Source organism: Dipodomys ordii, unplaced genomic scaffold (assembly GCF_000151885.1).
Source record: "Dipodomys ordii isolate 6190 unplaced genomic scaffold, Dord_2.0 Scaffold167, whole genome shotgun sequence".
Taxonomy (NCBI): domain Eukaryota; kingdom Metazoa; phylum Chordata; class Mammalia; order Rodentia; family Heteromyidae; genus Dipodomys; species Dipodomys ordii.
Window position 1 is genome coordinate 775,711 of NW_012267383.1, and position 12,018 is coordinate 787,728.

Genomic DNA, 12,018 nt, shown 5'->3' on the forward strand with positions numbered 1-12,018 from the left:
CCACTTCTGGCTTTTTTCTTTTTGCTTATGTGGTGCTGAGGAATCGAACCCAGGGCCTCAGGCATGCAAGGCAAGCGCTCTACTACTGAGCCACCTTCCTAGCCCAAATCTATCTTTTCTTAATAGGCATTATTCGCTGTTTTCATTCATTATTTAACAAGACATAGGAAGGCTCTATTTATTAAATCAGTGTAAGCCATAAAAGATTTTTCTGCCTACTACTTAGCACACCTCAATTCTCTGAGCTACATGGCGAATTGAACACCTAACTTCAGTCCTCTTGGGTGTTAGGTAAATTAAATCAGCTGCCAAGGAAAGAGAGAGCAGCACTCAGTATTCAGGCAGGAAAAAGTTTATTTTTGAGCTACAGACTGCCTCAGGTCAAGTAGGAAGCCCATTCAGCTGAGAAAAAGGGTTGAACTACACCCTGGGCAGGAACCTCATAAGGCCAGAGGTGGGAAGAAGATGTGGCCATACCAGAAACAGATGTGACCTCAGAGAGGGGGGAGATGACTGCCTCCAGGTGTACCAGTTACCTAGGTGATGCAGGTACTGGGAGAGACTTAGCCAAAAGGAGGGAGGAGTCTGCCCTGCTTCCAAGGAGGACCTTACATTAATTAATCAAAGCCAGCCCCGCAGGAAAGTCCTTGAGACTCTTATCTCCAATTAACCACCAGAAAACAGGAAGTGGCTCTGTGACTCAAGTGGTAGAGCGCTGGCCTTAAGCTGAAGAGCTCAGACAGGACCCAGGCCCAGAGTTCAAGCCCCATGACTGATCAAAAACATAAAAAGAGGGGCCAAATATTAAAGGTAGAACCACTCTATAGAGAGAAACTCCAGGTCAAATGGCCAGTAGTCAGCCAAGGCCTTTTCCAACCTTGCTAAAAAGCAAAAGAACATCTCTCACTCATATTTACCAAGCTGGCAGCTTTGCAGTTTACCACAAACTTTCCTGAAGACCACTGACAACCTTGAGGCTTATCATCAGCTGTACTGAGTTATTGTATTAGTCAGAAGCTTATAATAAAAATCATTTCTGCAATAGAGACTACCCCTACCCAAGGTTATGTTTTGACTTTTGTAATCCAAGAAAATGTATCAATAGTATCAATAGCATTGATAGTATCTGTCATGCTGACTAAGTCAAGATTATGTTTTGTCTATGCTTTTTGTGACTCAAGGCTATGTTTGGCTTCTGTAACCTTGCTTGCTAGCTTTGGCAAATATCACCTACATGTAACCCCTTTCTATAAAAATCCTCCATGAAAAGCAAACGAGGCTGTTCTCCAAAGCTCTGGGAGCTGGAGACAGCTGCCACATGGCTAATAAAAGGCTTCCAGCCAGTTTGACTGAGTGCTGGTGACTCCTTTCACCAATCATGGGTTCAAGTCCCACTGGCCCCAGGAAATTAGGATATTTCAAGACACTCCAAAAATCTGGAAGTGGAGCTGTGGCTCAAGTGGTAGAGTGCTATCCTTTTTTTTTGTTGTTGTTGATCATGAGGCCTGAACTCTGAGCCTGGGTGCTGTCCATCAGCTCTTCAGCTCAAGGCTAGCGCACTACCACTTGAGTCACAGCGCCACTTCCAGCTTTTTCTGCTTATGTGGTGCTGAGGAATCAAACCCAAGGCCTCATGCATGCAAGGCAACACTCTACCACTGAGCCACCTTCCAAGCCCCTAGAGTGCTATCCTTGAACAACAACAAAAAAGTTCAAGACAGCACCCAGGCCCTGAGTTCAAGTCCCAGGACCTGGGGGGCAGGTCAGGACGGAAACCCTGAATATGAAGATCAGCTGGTCTCTGAGAATTGTTTCCTTTAGTTACTTTTCTAGAGATAAAGAAAAAGCAGCCAGGGACAGGTGGTTCATGCCTGTAATCCTAGCTACTCAGGCTGAGAGCTGAAGATCAAGGTTAAAAGCCATTATATCCAACCTGGTGGTGGGTTCGAGCCAACTTCACACTCTTCGAGAAGTGCCAGGTGAATGGTGCCAAGGCACATCTACTCTGGCTTTCCTGCAGGAGGCCCTGCCCGTGGGTGCCCAGCCACGACTCCACTGCGCTCATGACAGACTGCAAGGTAACCATCAGCTGGCCTGCGTGCCACAACGATCTAGCCGGGAACTTTGAGAAGCTCCTGACGGTGTGCCCATGCAGGGCGCCCCAGCGAGGGGGTGCGGCCCAGGGGCCCACCTGTGCCTGACGCACCCCCCGGGCCACGCTGGGCAGACACGAGCGTTTCTTCTAATCTTCATGGAGGAACATTGGATTTCCAGGAAAATCCCCTGAGAAGGGAGCTGGTCCTGTCAGTTCTCTCTGCCTCTCTGCCAGGATCTAGGCAGCTTTCCTTACTAATAAAGTGGCCGAGGCTGGGAGTGTGGCTTAGTGGTAGAGTGCTAGCCTTGAGCAAAAGAAGCTCAGGGGCAGAAAGCTAGCATGGAAACCAATTTCTCCACTTTGGAAGTGTTAAATTTTGTTGCTTTGCTTTGCTTTGCCTTTTTCACACTGTGTTAGTCGTACTTTATTTAAAAAAACAACAACAACAATTACAAAGCTGGTGCTGGTGGCTCATGCCTGCAATCTTAACTACTCAGAAGGCTGAGAGATCTAAGGATCACAGTTCAAAGCTAGCCCGAGCAGGAAAGTCCATGAGACTCTTATCTCCAATAAACCACCAGGAAACAGAAAGTGGCGCTGTGGCTCAAGTGGTAGCATGCTGGCCTTGAGCTGAAGAGCTGAGGGACAGCGCCCAGGCCCAGAGTTCAAGCCCTACAATTGACAAAAAAAAAAAAAGCCTCTGGTGTCATAATTGAGGCGTTTATTCAACTTAGAGAAACAAGTTATGCATGCTTACTTAGACTTGTTCCTGACCCAAGTCATTTTAAATAGTGTTTATTATAGTTCTGATGCATCTTGGGTATTCTATAAGGGGAAGAGAGTTAGGAGAAAGCCATCCTTGTGGGATGGCTTCCCTTTCTGTCTTTGCCGGTTCTGTCTACTAAGAATTTTCACTTCCTCATCTATGTTAGAGATATTCTCTCAGATGTTTTCACTTTCATTTCCTAGAAGATACTTTGGTACGGGGTCTACACTAAACTTTTGTTTGTGTGTGTGCCAGTCCTAGGGCTTGAACTCAGGGTCCAGGCGTTGTCCTTGACCATTTTTGCTCAAGGATAATACTCAACCACTTGAGCCACAGTTTCACTTGCAGCTTTATAGTGGTTAATTGGAGGTAAGTATCTCATGTACTTCCTGGCTGGGCTGGCTTTAAACCATGATCCTCAGATCTTAGCCTCCTGAGTGGCTAGGATTACAGGCATGAGCAACTAGGCACTGGCCTGGCCACACTTAACATTTTAACATCAGGAATCTCTTCTTCCCTCTTTCTTTTGCAGATTGTATACTGTTAGGCTATCTGTTAAGTCGTTCCCAGAAAACAAGCTTCGTAGCATTACATCTCCCAATTATTAACACCCAAATTCCTGCTTGCCCCTAAACAATTAGATTAAAAATTGCCACGTAATACTTTTGTGGTCTCTTTCATGAGTGATCACATTCACCTCCTCAAAGTATTTGTGTGTGTATGTGTTCTAAGCTTGTTTCTCACTGCATTTGTTTTAATCTTTGAAATGATGGAACTCCAACCGTATCTGTGATGTAAATCATCATGGCAGCTCTAGGCTCAGTTCTTACACTGCCACAGCAGTGTGAGATTGGCCCTGGGCCATCTTCGAAAATGTGGTCCTGAGGATGTTCTCTATGAATTTTTTTTAAATATGTGTACTACTCCAGGACTTAATCTCAGGGCCTGGGTGCTGCCCTGTCCCTGAGCCTCTTTGTATTCAAGGCTAATGCTCTACCACTTGAACCACAGCAGTACTTTCTGCTTTTTCTAAGTAGTTTATTGGAGATAAGAGTCTCATGGACTTTCCTGCTTGGGCTGGCTTTGAACCTTGATCTTCAAATCCCAGCCTCCTAAGTAGCTAGGATTATAGGCATGAGCCACCAGGGCCCAGCACCAACTTTTTTCTTCTGTTAGTCTTGGGGCTTGAACTCAGGGCTTGGGCGCTGTTCCTGAGCTTTTGTGCTCAAGGCTAGTCTAGCTCCACCTCCAACCTTTTGGTGGTTAATTGTAAATAAGTGTCTCCAGGACTTTCCTTGCTAGGCTGACTTCAAATGGTGATCCTCAGATCTCAATCTCCTGAATAGTTTGCATTACAGGCATGAGCCAGCAGCGCCCTTTCACCAACTTCTTAAAGACGGGTTATATCAAGTCAGGGACAGATATATCAAAGTGGTAGAGTGCTAGCCTTGAGCAAAAGAGCTAAGGGACACAGGTCAGAGGTCAGATGTCATAATTAAGGAACTAAGGTAACTCCAGTTTGAGCTGACATCATTCCATTTTTAGCTGACACCACCATCTTGTGACAGGCAGTCCCCAAAATAACCTGGGGGGGGGAAACAATTCACAGAAAGACCGAAGAAGTTCCAGCCAAACAAATAAGCCCCACATATCCCCTAGCAACAGCCAATCAGGAGAAAATAGACAAACTGCCCGAATGCCAGAGATCCCGGAGACAGGACAGTATGGTTTTGCAGGGCTTGAACCGTTAGTGTGGACCAATGGTACAATTTCTGAAAATATCAACCAACCATGTCACTGCTTGTGTGGAAATCCCCTAAACTTGTTTAATACTATAAAAGCTGTGCTGACTTTTGAAAGACCCCAGACTCACTGGGATACTTTCTCAATGGGAGGGCACCCCAGAAACCAAGACTCCAAACCAGCAGATGCAACAAGCAAGAGGAATTTATTTGGCGTTTGCGCAAACGGACTCTCTGCCCCGGGCAGTCAAAGAGCCTCGAGCAGCGGTTACAGGCACTTTTAAAGACAAAAACCACAGGATTAGCATAAGACACTCTTAGTAAAACAATTGGCTCATGGTTGGTCTAAGGGAGGGGTTTACATGGTTACAGGCCTATGATTGGTTGACATTTGGCTTAGCTTGTGGTCTTGCCAGGTGGTCGTTGTCAAGGTCCATCCTGGGGATTGTTGAACTAAACTGGAACTGAAAAACATAAACTAAAACTGAAAAACATGTACTATCTATAACCGTCGACCTTGTCCTGGAGTGGGCCGACATCCGAATGTCTGGGCCTTGAGATTTTGCCCAGTTTTATTTCCCAAGGAAGGGGGGGAGGTCTGAATGCAAGCACATTTACAGAAGCAAAATCAGCAGTTAGCAAGTTAGTAATGGTAATGTTAAAGTGAGGTTTATAATTTTTAATCTTTCAACTTTATGCTCAGGCCTCTTAGCGTCACCGGTTGCCAAGTGTGCGAAGGACCAAGCTCGAGCTTGCAAATAAATGACTCTTGCTGTTTGCATTGGTCATGGTCTCTGGTGGTCTTTTGGGGGTCCCAAGTCCGTGTACAACAATAACTCTTCTAATCACTGCATTTACAATAGCCAGAGAAATACTGCTACAGGGTCCCTTGTGCTCAGTGTCCCCCAGGTGACCCACTGAAATCTAGAAGGATGAATTTACATGTATGAGTTAGGTCCAGGTGTCCTTGCGCTGAAGCCTAGACCAGGGCCTTGATTTACTAACACTCTGACTTACCTTTTCTTTGACCAAATGTAAACCATTTGGCTGTGGGAGACCAGGGCTTGGAGCTGACCCTGAGTTACTTCTTCCCTGCCTCAGGCTATGACTCTTTTGCTCACCGTTTGTCCCACCATTAATTTCTTTTTGTTTTGTTGGTGGTGGTGGTGGTTGTGGGGCTTGAAATCATGGCCTGGGCACTGTCCTTGAGCTCTTTCACTCAAGGCTAATGCTCTACCATTTTGAGTCACAGCAACACTCTCAGTTTTTTGGTGCTGAATTGGAGATAAAAGCCTCAACCTCCTGGGTGGCCACCAGAGGTCAAAGTGTAGAAGGACTTCAAAATATACATCTGGGAATGCCTGTGGGAGAGGTCAGCAAAGGAAGGAGAAAAATCTCTGCTGCTCAATCTAAATGAATCTTTTTTAGTTACAGAAAAGGAAGGATCTTGGATGCTTGCCTTTTAGGATAAGAAATATCTTGATCTGCTGGGAAGGTGGCTCAGTGGTAGAGCACTTGCCTCACATGCATGAGGCCCTGGGTTCAATTCCTCAGCACCACATAACCAAAAAGGGAAAAAAAAGCCGGAAGTGAGGTGCTGTGGCTCAAGTGGTAGAGCGCTAGCCTTGAGCTGAAGAGCTGAGGGACAGCGCCAGGCCCAGAGTTTAGGCCCCACAACTGGAACAAAAAAAAAAAAAGTCCAATTTTGCCGGGCGCTGGTGGCTCACCCCTGTAATCCTAGCTACTCAGGAGGCTGAGATCTGAGAATCGCGGTTCAAAGCCAGCCCAGGCAGGAGAGACCATGAGACTCCTATCTCCAATAAACCACCAGAAAACCGGAAGTGGTGCTGTAGCTCAAGTGGTAGAGCGCTAGCCTTGAGCTGAAGAGCTGAGGGACAGCACCCAGGCCCAGAGTTCAAGCCCCACGGCCGACAAAAAAAAGAAATATCTTGATCTCTCTAGTATGACTTAATGCCAATCTCTCTGAGGATTTCCACCTCAGCAACGAGTAACCTTACTGGGCAAAGTCTAAATGTTTTCTGTTAGTAGGCTGAGAGAGGATGCTGGAATGTGAGATAAGACTCCAGGTAAGTTTTGCTTTGTTTTGTTTTTTTCCCTGTCCTGGGGCTGGAACTCTGGGTCCATTTGCCATTCCAGAGTTTTTGTGGTCATGTAAGGTCTATACAGCAACACCTCCCTACCTTTTGGCTAAGTTTCCATCCAGTATCTATTAAGTAACTGACACATGTGGAAGCAGTCACCTTCCCCTCCTGCTAGGTCACAACCTGCGCCACTTCTGGTCACATGCCTCCCATCTGACCTTAGGAGGGTCCCAGACCCTGAGGTCACTTCGGGATCTAGTGTGGCCACACCTTTCCCCCACCTGGCCATGCCTCTTCCTGTCCCTGGCCTAGATAAATCCTGGCCAGGGGTCGGTCACCACATCCTTTTCAGCCATGCTTCTCCACCATGCATGGCGGGGCAGCAGTTCGGTAAATAAATTCTTTTCCTGCCTGAATAGCGCGTGGTATTCTCTTCATCCGACTACCTAATGAAACCTACCAATTTAATATACCGTACATCAAGGAAAGTGCTCTACCACTTGAGTCACAGCTCTACTTCCAGCTTTTTTTTGTTTTATTTTTATTTGCTTTTGTTTTTGGTCAGTCTTGGGGCTTGAACTCTGGGCTTGGATGCTATCCCTCAGCTCTTCAGCTCAAGGAGAGCGCTCTACCACTTGAGCCACAGCACCACTTTCTACTTCCAGCTTTTTTTGTTTGGTTAATTGGAAATAAGTCTCACAAACAGGGTGCTTGTGGCTCACGCCTATAATCCTAGCTACTCAGGAGGCTTAAGAGCTGAGGATTGTGGTTCAAAGCCAGCCCGAACAGAAAGGCCTGTTGAGAAGCGTGATCTATAACCAGATAGACCATTTTGTATTTTCTTTAACTTGCCTTTCTGCTTCGGTACACATGCTTGCTAAACCTTGAAGAATGCAGCTGCTATTCTACCTGCCCTCAAGCCCCCGACACTCCTGGATCTGGAGCTGAAATTAACGACCCTCTGGCAGGGAGTACATAACAAAATACACATTCCAGACAACCCCCCACACACATCCGGGCCGGGGATCAGAGAGAGTGGCCATTTGGCAACCACTTCCCCTAAGTCACCCTAGAAGTACCGTCCAATTAGTTCAGAGCACAACAGTCCGCTAGCCCGACCAATTATTAGCCCCAGCCCTTTTCCCGCTTTGTATTGCGCCAATCATCCGCTAGAATTATGATTTAAATTTCCCGCGTGGTGTATTGATTCGTTGCCAATACATACTGAGGCCTTACCCCTACCAAAGAACATATATCAACTCTGGACAATGAAGGCTACTCGGCAGCTGACAGGCATTGGCACCCATCTTCCAGTTCTGCTCGCCCATCTGTCATGTGGCGAGACCCCCTTACAGGCAAATGGAAGGGCCCAGATCCTGTTCTTATCTGGGGGCGAGGTTCAGCCTGTATTTTAGATCTAGAACAAGTGGCTCCAAGGTGGCTGCCAGAACACTTGATAAAACAGGTGAATGGCTTACCACAACCCTGGGGAAACCTTCCCCCTGAGGATGATTCCTTTTCTCTTACAGATGCAGCTAGAACTCCAGACCTGGACCTTCCTGTTTGAATTTATTAAATAACAGATTAATCTCTTGGCTTCTAAGCCCATACAGGTTCATCACCATCGCCTTGATATGGCAGACCAAGGCATTGAGATCTAGGATTTACCCCAGGCTTTTAATTAGTGTTTTGCCATGAGCTTGTTCCAGTGGGAACCCCCCCTTCTTTTTTATTATTTAGAAAGCCCTTCTCCTTATTCATAACTCCTGACCATTCAACAGGCAAGACCTATTGCCATAAGGGATAGGTTCGCCCCTCCTCCTATAGGCCCCTCCGCTTGGGGGAGGATGCACCTATGGGAGGAAGAAAAAATGTTCAAATCAAGGGTGCAGGTAAGACTGCAGGGGGGTTGATCCGCGAGATCCCAAAACCCAAGATCCCTGAGTGGCAAGCTCTGGTGCATGACGGTTGGCATGCATACCCACAAGCTGTCTCCTCAAAAAACATGCCAAGGCCTGTAAAATTCCACTCCCTGAGTGAGGACGCTCACTCCGGAGAAAAACCCTGGGCCCTTAGAGGAACAGAGCCTCTGTCACTCCCTTAAAAAGAGCAGCCAACAATTGATGGTCAATTTTCTAAATAAGAAAGGGGGAGATGTCGGGAGCCAAAAGTTGAGTCTCTCAACATAATAGGCTTGACTATCTCACTGGAACATCTTGAGGCTGAGTTTACAGAATCCTACCCTCATCCTGCCCTAAGTAAACATCCTGCAACTGCTAATGACCACCCTTTCCCCCTGCCCTAAGCAAACATCCTGCACTGCTATGGCCAATGAAAAATCTTCCTTAATGGCCAATGAAAAAGCTTCCTTATTCCAAGCATATAAATACCCCTGTGTGAAAAATAAAAATTTGCAGCTTGATCAGAATCCCTGTCTTGCTGTCATTCTTCGTGTCTCTTGTCCCTTCATTCCTTCTCGCTTAGGTTCACTGCCCTCGTTGACGTCCTGTGGGTCGGGACACTTAGTAATAGCCTTCAGCTGATGACAGGAAAGTACCTAAACTCCAGATGTTCATAAGATAGCACAGTTAACATTCTTGCGATTTGGCCCATGTTCCCTAGCCAATGAGAATGTGACAAGACTTGCTTGCTATATGTTAACCAATCATGTAACTGACAAACTAAGTGTTAGGTTTTTACAAAGAGGTGATCGAGTAAGAACAGCACCACACATGTGGTATTCAGGTAAGGGGTAGGTTATTCATCATTCCGGCTGGCACCAGGCCATCTTGGTCCTCCACGTGGTGGGGAAAGGCCTAGGAAAGAGAGAGAGAGAGAGCTGGAAAAGAGAAAAGAGCTAGAAAAGAGCTAGGAAAGAAGATAAGAGAAGGAAAGAGCTGAGAAAGACTGGGTGGAGACTTTGCTGCGAGGAGGGTGGAGTCTGCTCGCCATCCAGGAGCAGACCTTACATTCCAGCCTTTTAATAATCATGAAATAGGGCACGGATTCTCCCTGGCTACTTCCTGCTGACAAGGGGCATTGACATTAGGGGTTAAAGGCTGGAATTTGGCCCCTTCCCAGAGAAGGCAGCAAGCAGCAGCTGTCCCTTGGTGGCGTTGAGTCCTTAGATGAAGTCTGGAGAAGTCTCATGAGCATTGAAGGGCTGGAAAAAAATACTGGAGAGCAAATAAGAACTTGGGGCTGAAAATGTTGGTAGAAATGTCCCTAGCTACTTCTGACATCTGGCGACTAGGTAGAAAAGTCAGATGACAAAAGCAAGAATATAAATTCCTATTCAGTTAATAGGTAGACAGGTATAGACATTGGATGGGCAGGCTTCTTCTACTGACCTCCCGGCTCTGGTTAATTTTGAAAGGGCAGGCACAAAGTAGCTGATGTGACATCATCTCCTCTTACTCCTGTCATGTTCCCTTCTTCGCCAGACTGGCTGAATCTAGGTGCTCATTGCTGGGATGGCTTGTCCCAGTTGATATTCAAGGAGGATTGAACTCAAGGCCTGGAAACCCTGAACAAATAAATCAAGCCTACATTGGCTAGCCTTTGAGAGGGAACCTAGAGGGGGTCCCTGGTGCCCTATGAAAACCCTGCTAAAAGAAAGGTCAGGGCTCTGACTCACTGCGCGAGTGATGGTTGTGAGTCCAAGCTTGAGCTTGCAACAAATGACTATGCTTACACCAGTCAGCTCCTTGGTGGTCTTGAAAGATTAAAAATTAGAGTTACATTTTACAATTGCTAACTGCTGATTTTGCTTTTGTAAACTTGCTCGCCCTAGCACTAACCCCCCATTTTCTGGAAATAAGGAATTGAGTAAAGAGTCTTGGAGCCCAGATGCCGGCCCCGGGACAAGGTCTGTGGTCATAAATAAAAAACTAACAAGTAAATTCCCCAAGTGGTCAAATGGGACCCAAGATAAGGAACAAAGAATATGTTCCTCCGCATTCCTGTGTAAAAAATTCTTGGTTTAGGGGGCTCAAGATAAGGACCATCTGGTGAGCCCAACAAATTAGGCCAAATGTTAATTAATCACAAGTGTGTAACTCCGTAAACTCCCTAACCCTTATCTCCCAGAGTGACTATCTCTGTTTGATCATCCGCGCCAATTGTTTTATTACAAAGAGTGTTATAAACTTCCCGGTGTAGTAAACTGAGCCAATCCTGGGAAACCTGGGGTCTTATGCTAATCCTATGGCTTTTGTCTTTAAAAGTGCCTGTAACCGCTGCTGCTCGGGGCTTCCTGTCTTCCCTGGACGAGAGCCCGTTTGCGCAAACGTGAAATAAACTCCTCTTGCTTATTGCAGCTGCTGGCTTGAAGTCTTGGTTCTTGGGGTGCCCTCCCATTGAAGAAAGCATCCCAGTGAGTCTGGAGTCTTTCAGTCTTTGGGGCAACAAATGACTCTGCTTGCATCAGTCGGCTCCTTGGTGGTCTTTGGGGATCCTACTCCGGGCATAACAGAACTCAGGGCCTGGGTGCTGTCCCTGAACTTCTTTTTCTCAAGGCTAGCATTCTATCACTTAAGCCACAACACCACTTCCGACTTTTCCTGTGTATGTGTTACTGAGTAATCCAACCCAGGGCTTCATGCATGTTTGGCAAACACTCCACCACTAAGCCACAACCCCAGCCCTAGGAGCTAGAATAATATGGAAGGATTTTCCATCTAGGGAAATAAGCCCCAGAAGGGGGAAGGGGGGTACATCTTAAAACCATTTAGGAAGATAATCAAGGATGAGCATTTTCCGTAGCAAAAGCTCTCCTGCGGCTAAACAGCATGATATATATTCTCTGAAGCACAGCTTTCCTAGCCCTCCTGGAGCTGAACATCTGCAATTCAAAGAATGACTTGTCTCACCTCTAGGCCTTTAAAGGTGGGTAAAGATCCCTCATCACCCAGCTAGGCTCCAGGATGGCTGTGAAAACAAGGCAATGCTCCTTAGACCTGGTCTTCTTTCACTCAAGGGGGCTGAATCTGATGATCATAGCCCAAAGCCAGGTTGGGCGCACAAAGCTGAAAGATTTATCTGCAATGAACTAGCAAAAAGCTGGAGGTGGAAGTATGGCTCAAGTGATAGAGCAGAAAAACAAAGCCCTGAGTTCAAGATTCAGTACCTGCCCTCCCCCAAAAATAGTAAAAAGAAAAACCACCTTTGCAACTTAAAAGCACACATGTATGTTCTTGGAGAAATCTAAGAGCCCTGGTGAGGTCCAGCTGAGTGATTATGGTTCCAAGCAGATCAGGAGGGTTGCAATCAAAATGTCTGCTAGGGGCTGGGAAGGTGGCTCAGTGGTAGAGT

General features: G+C 46.5%; 1 pseudogene; it reads left to right on the plus strand.

Moving 5' to 3' along the window:
* LOC105998627 overlaps nt 1-2,201 on the plus strand; it is an 84,988-nt pseudogene extending 82,787 nt beyond the window's left edge.
* Nucleotides 2,202-12,018: the final 9,817 nt, after the last annotated feature.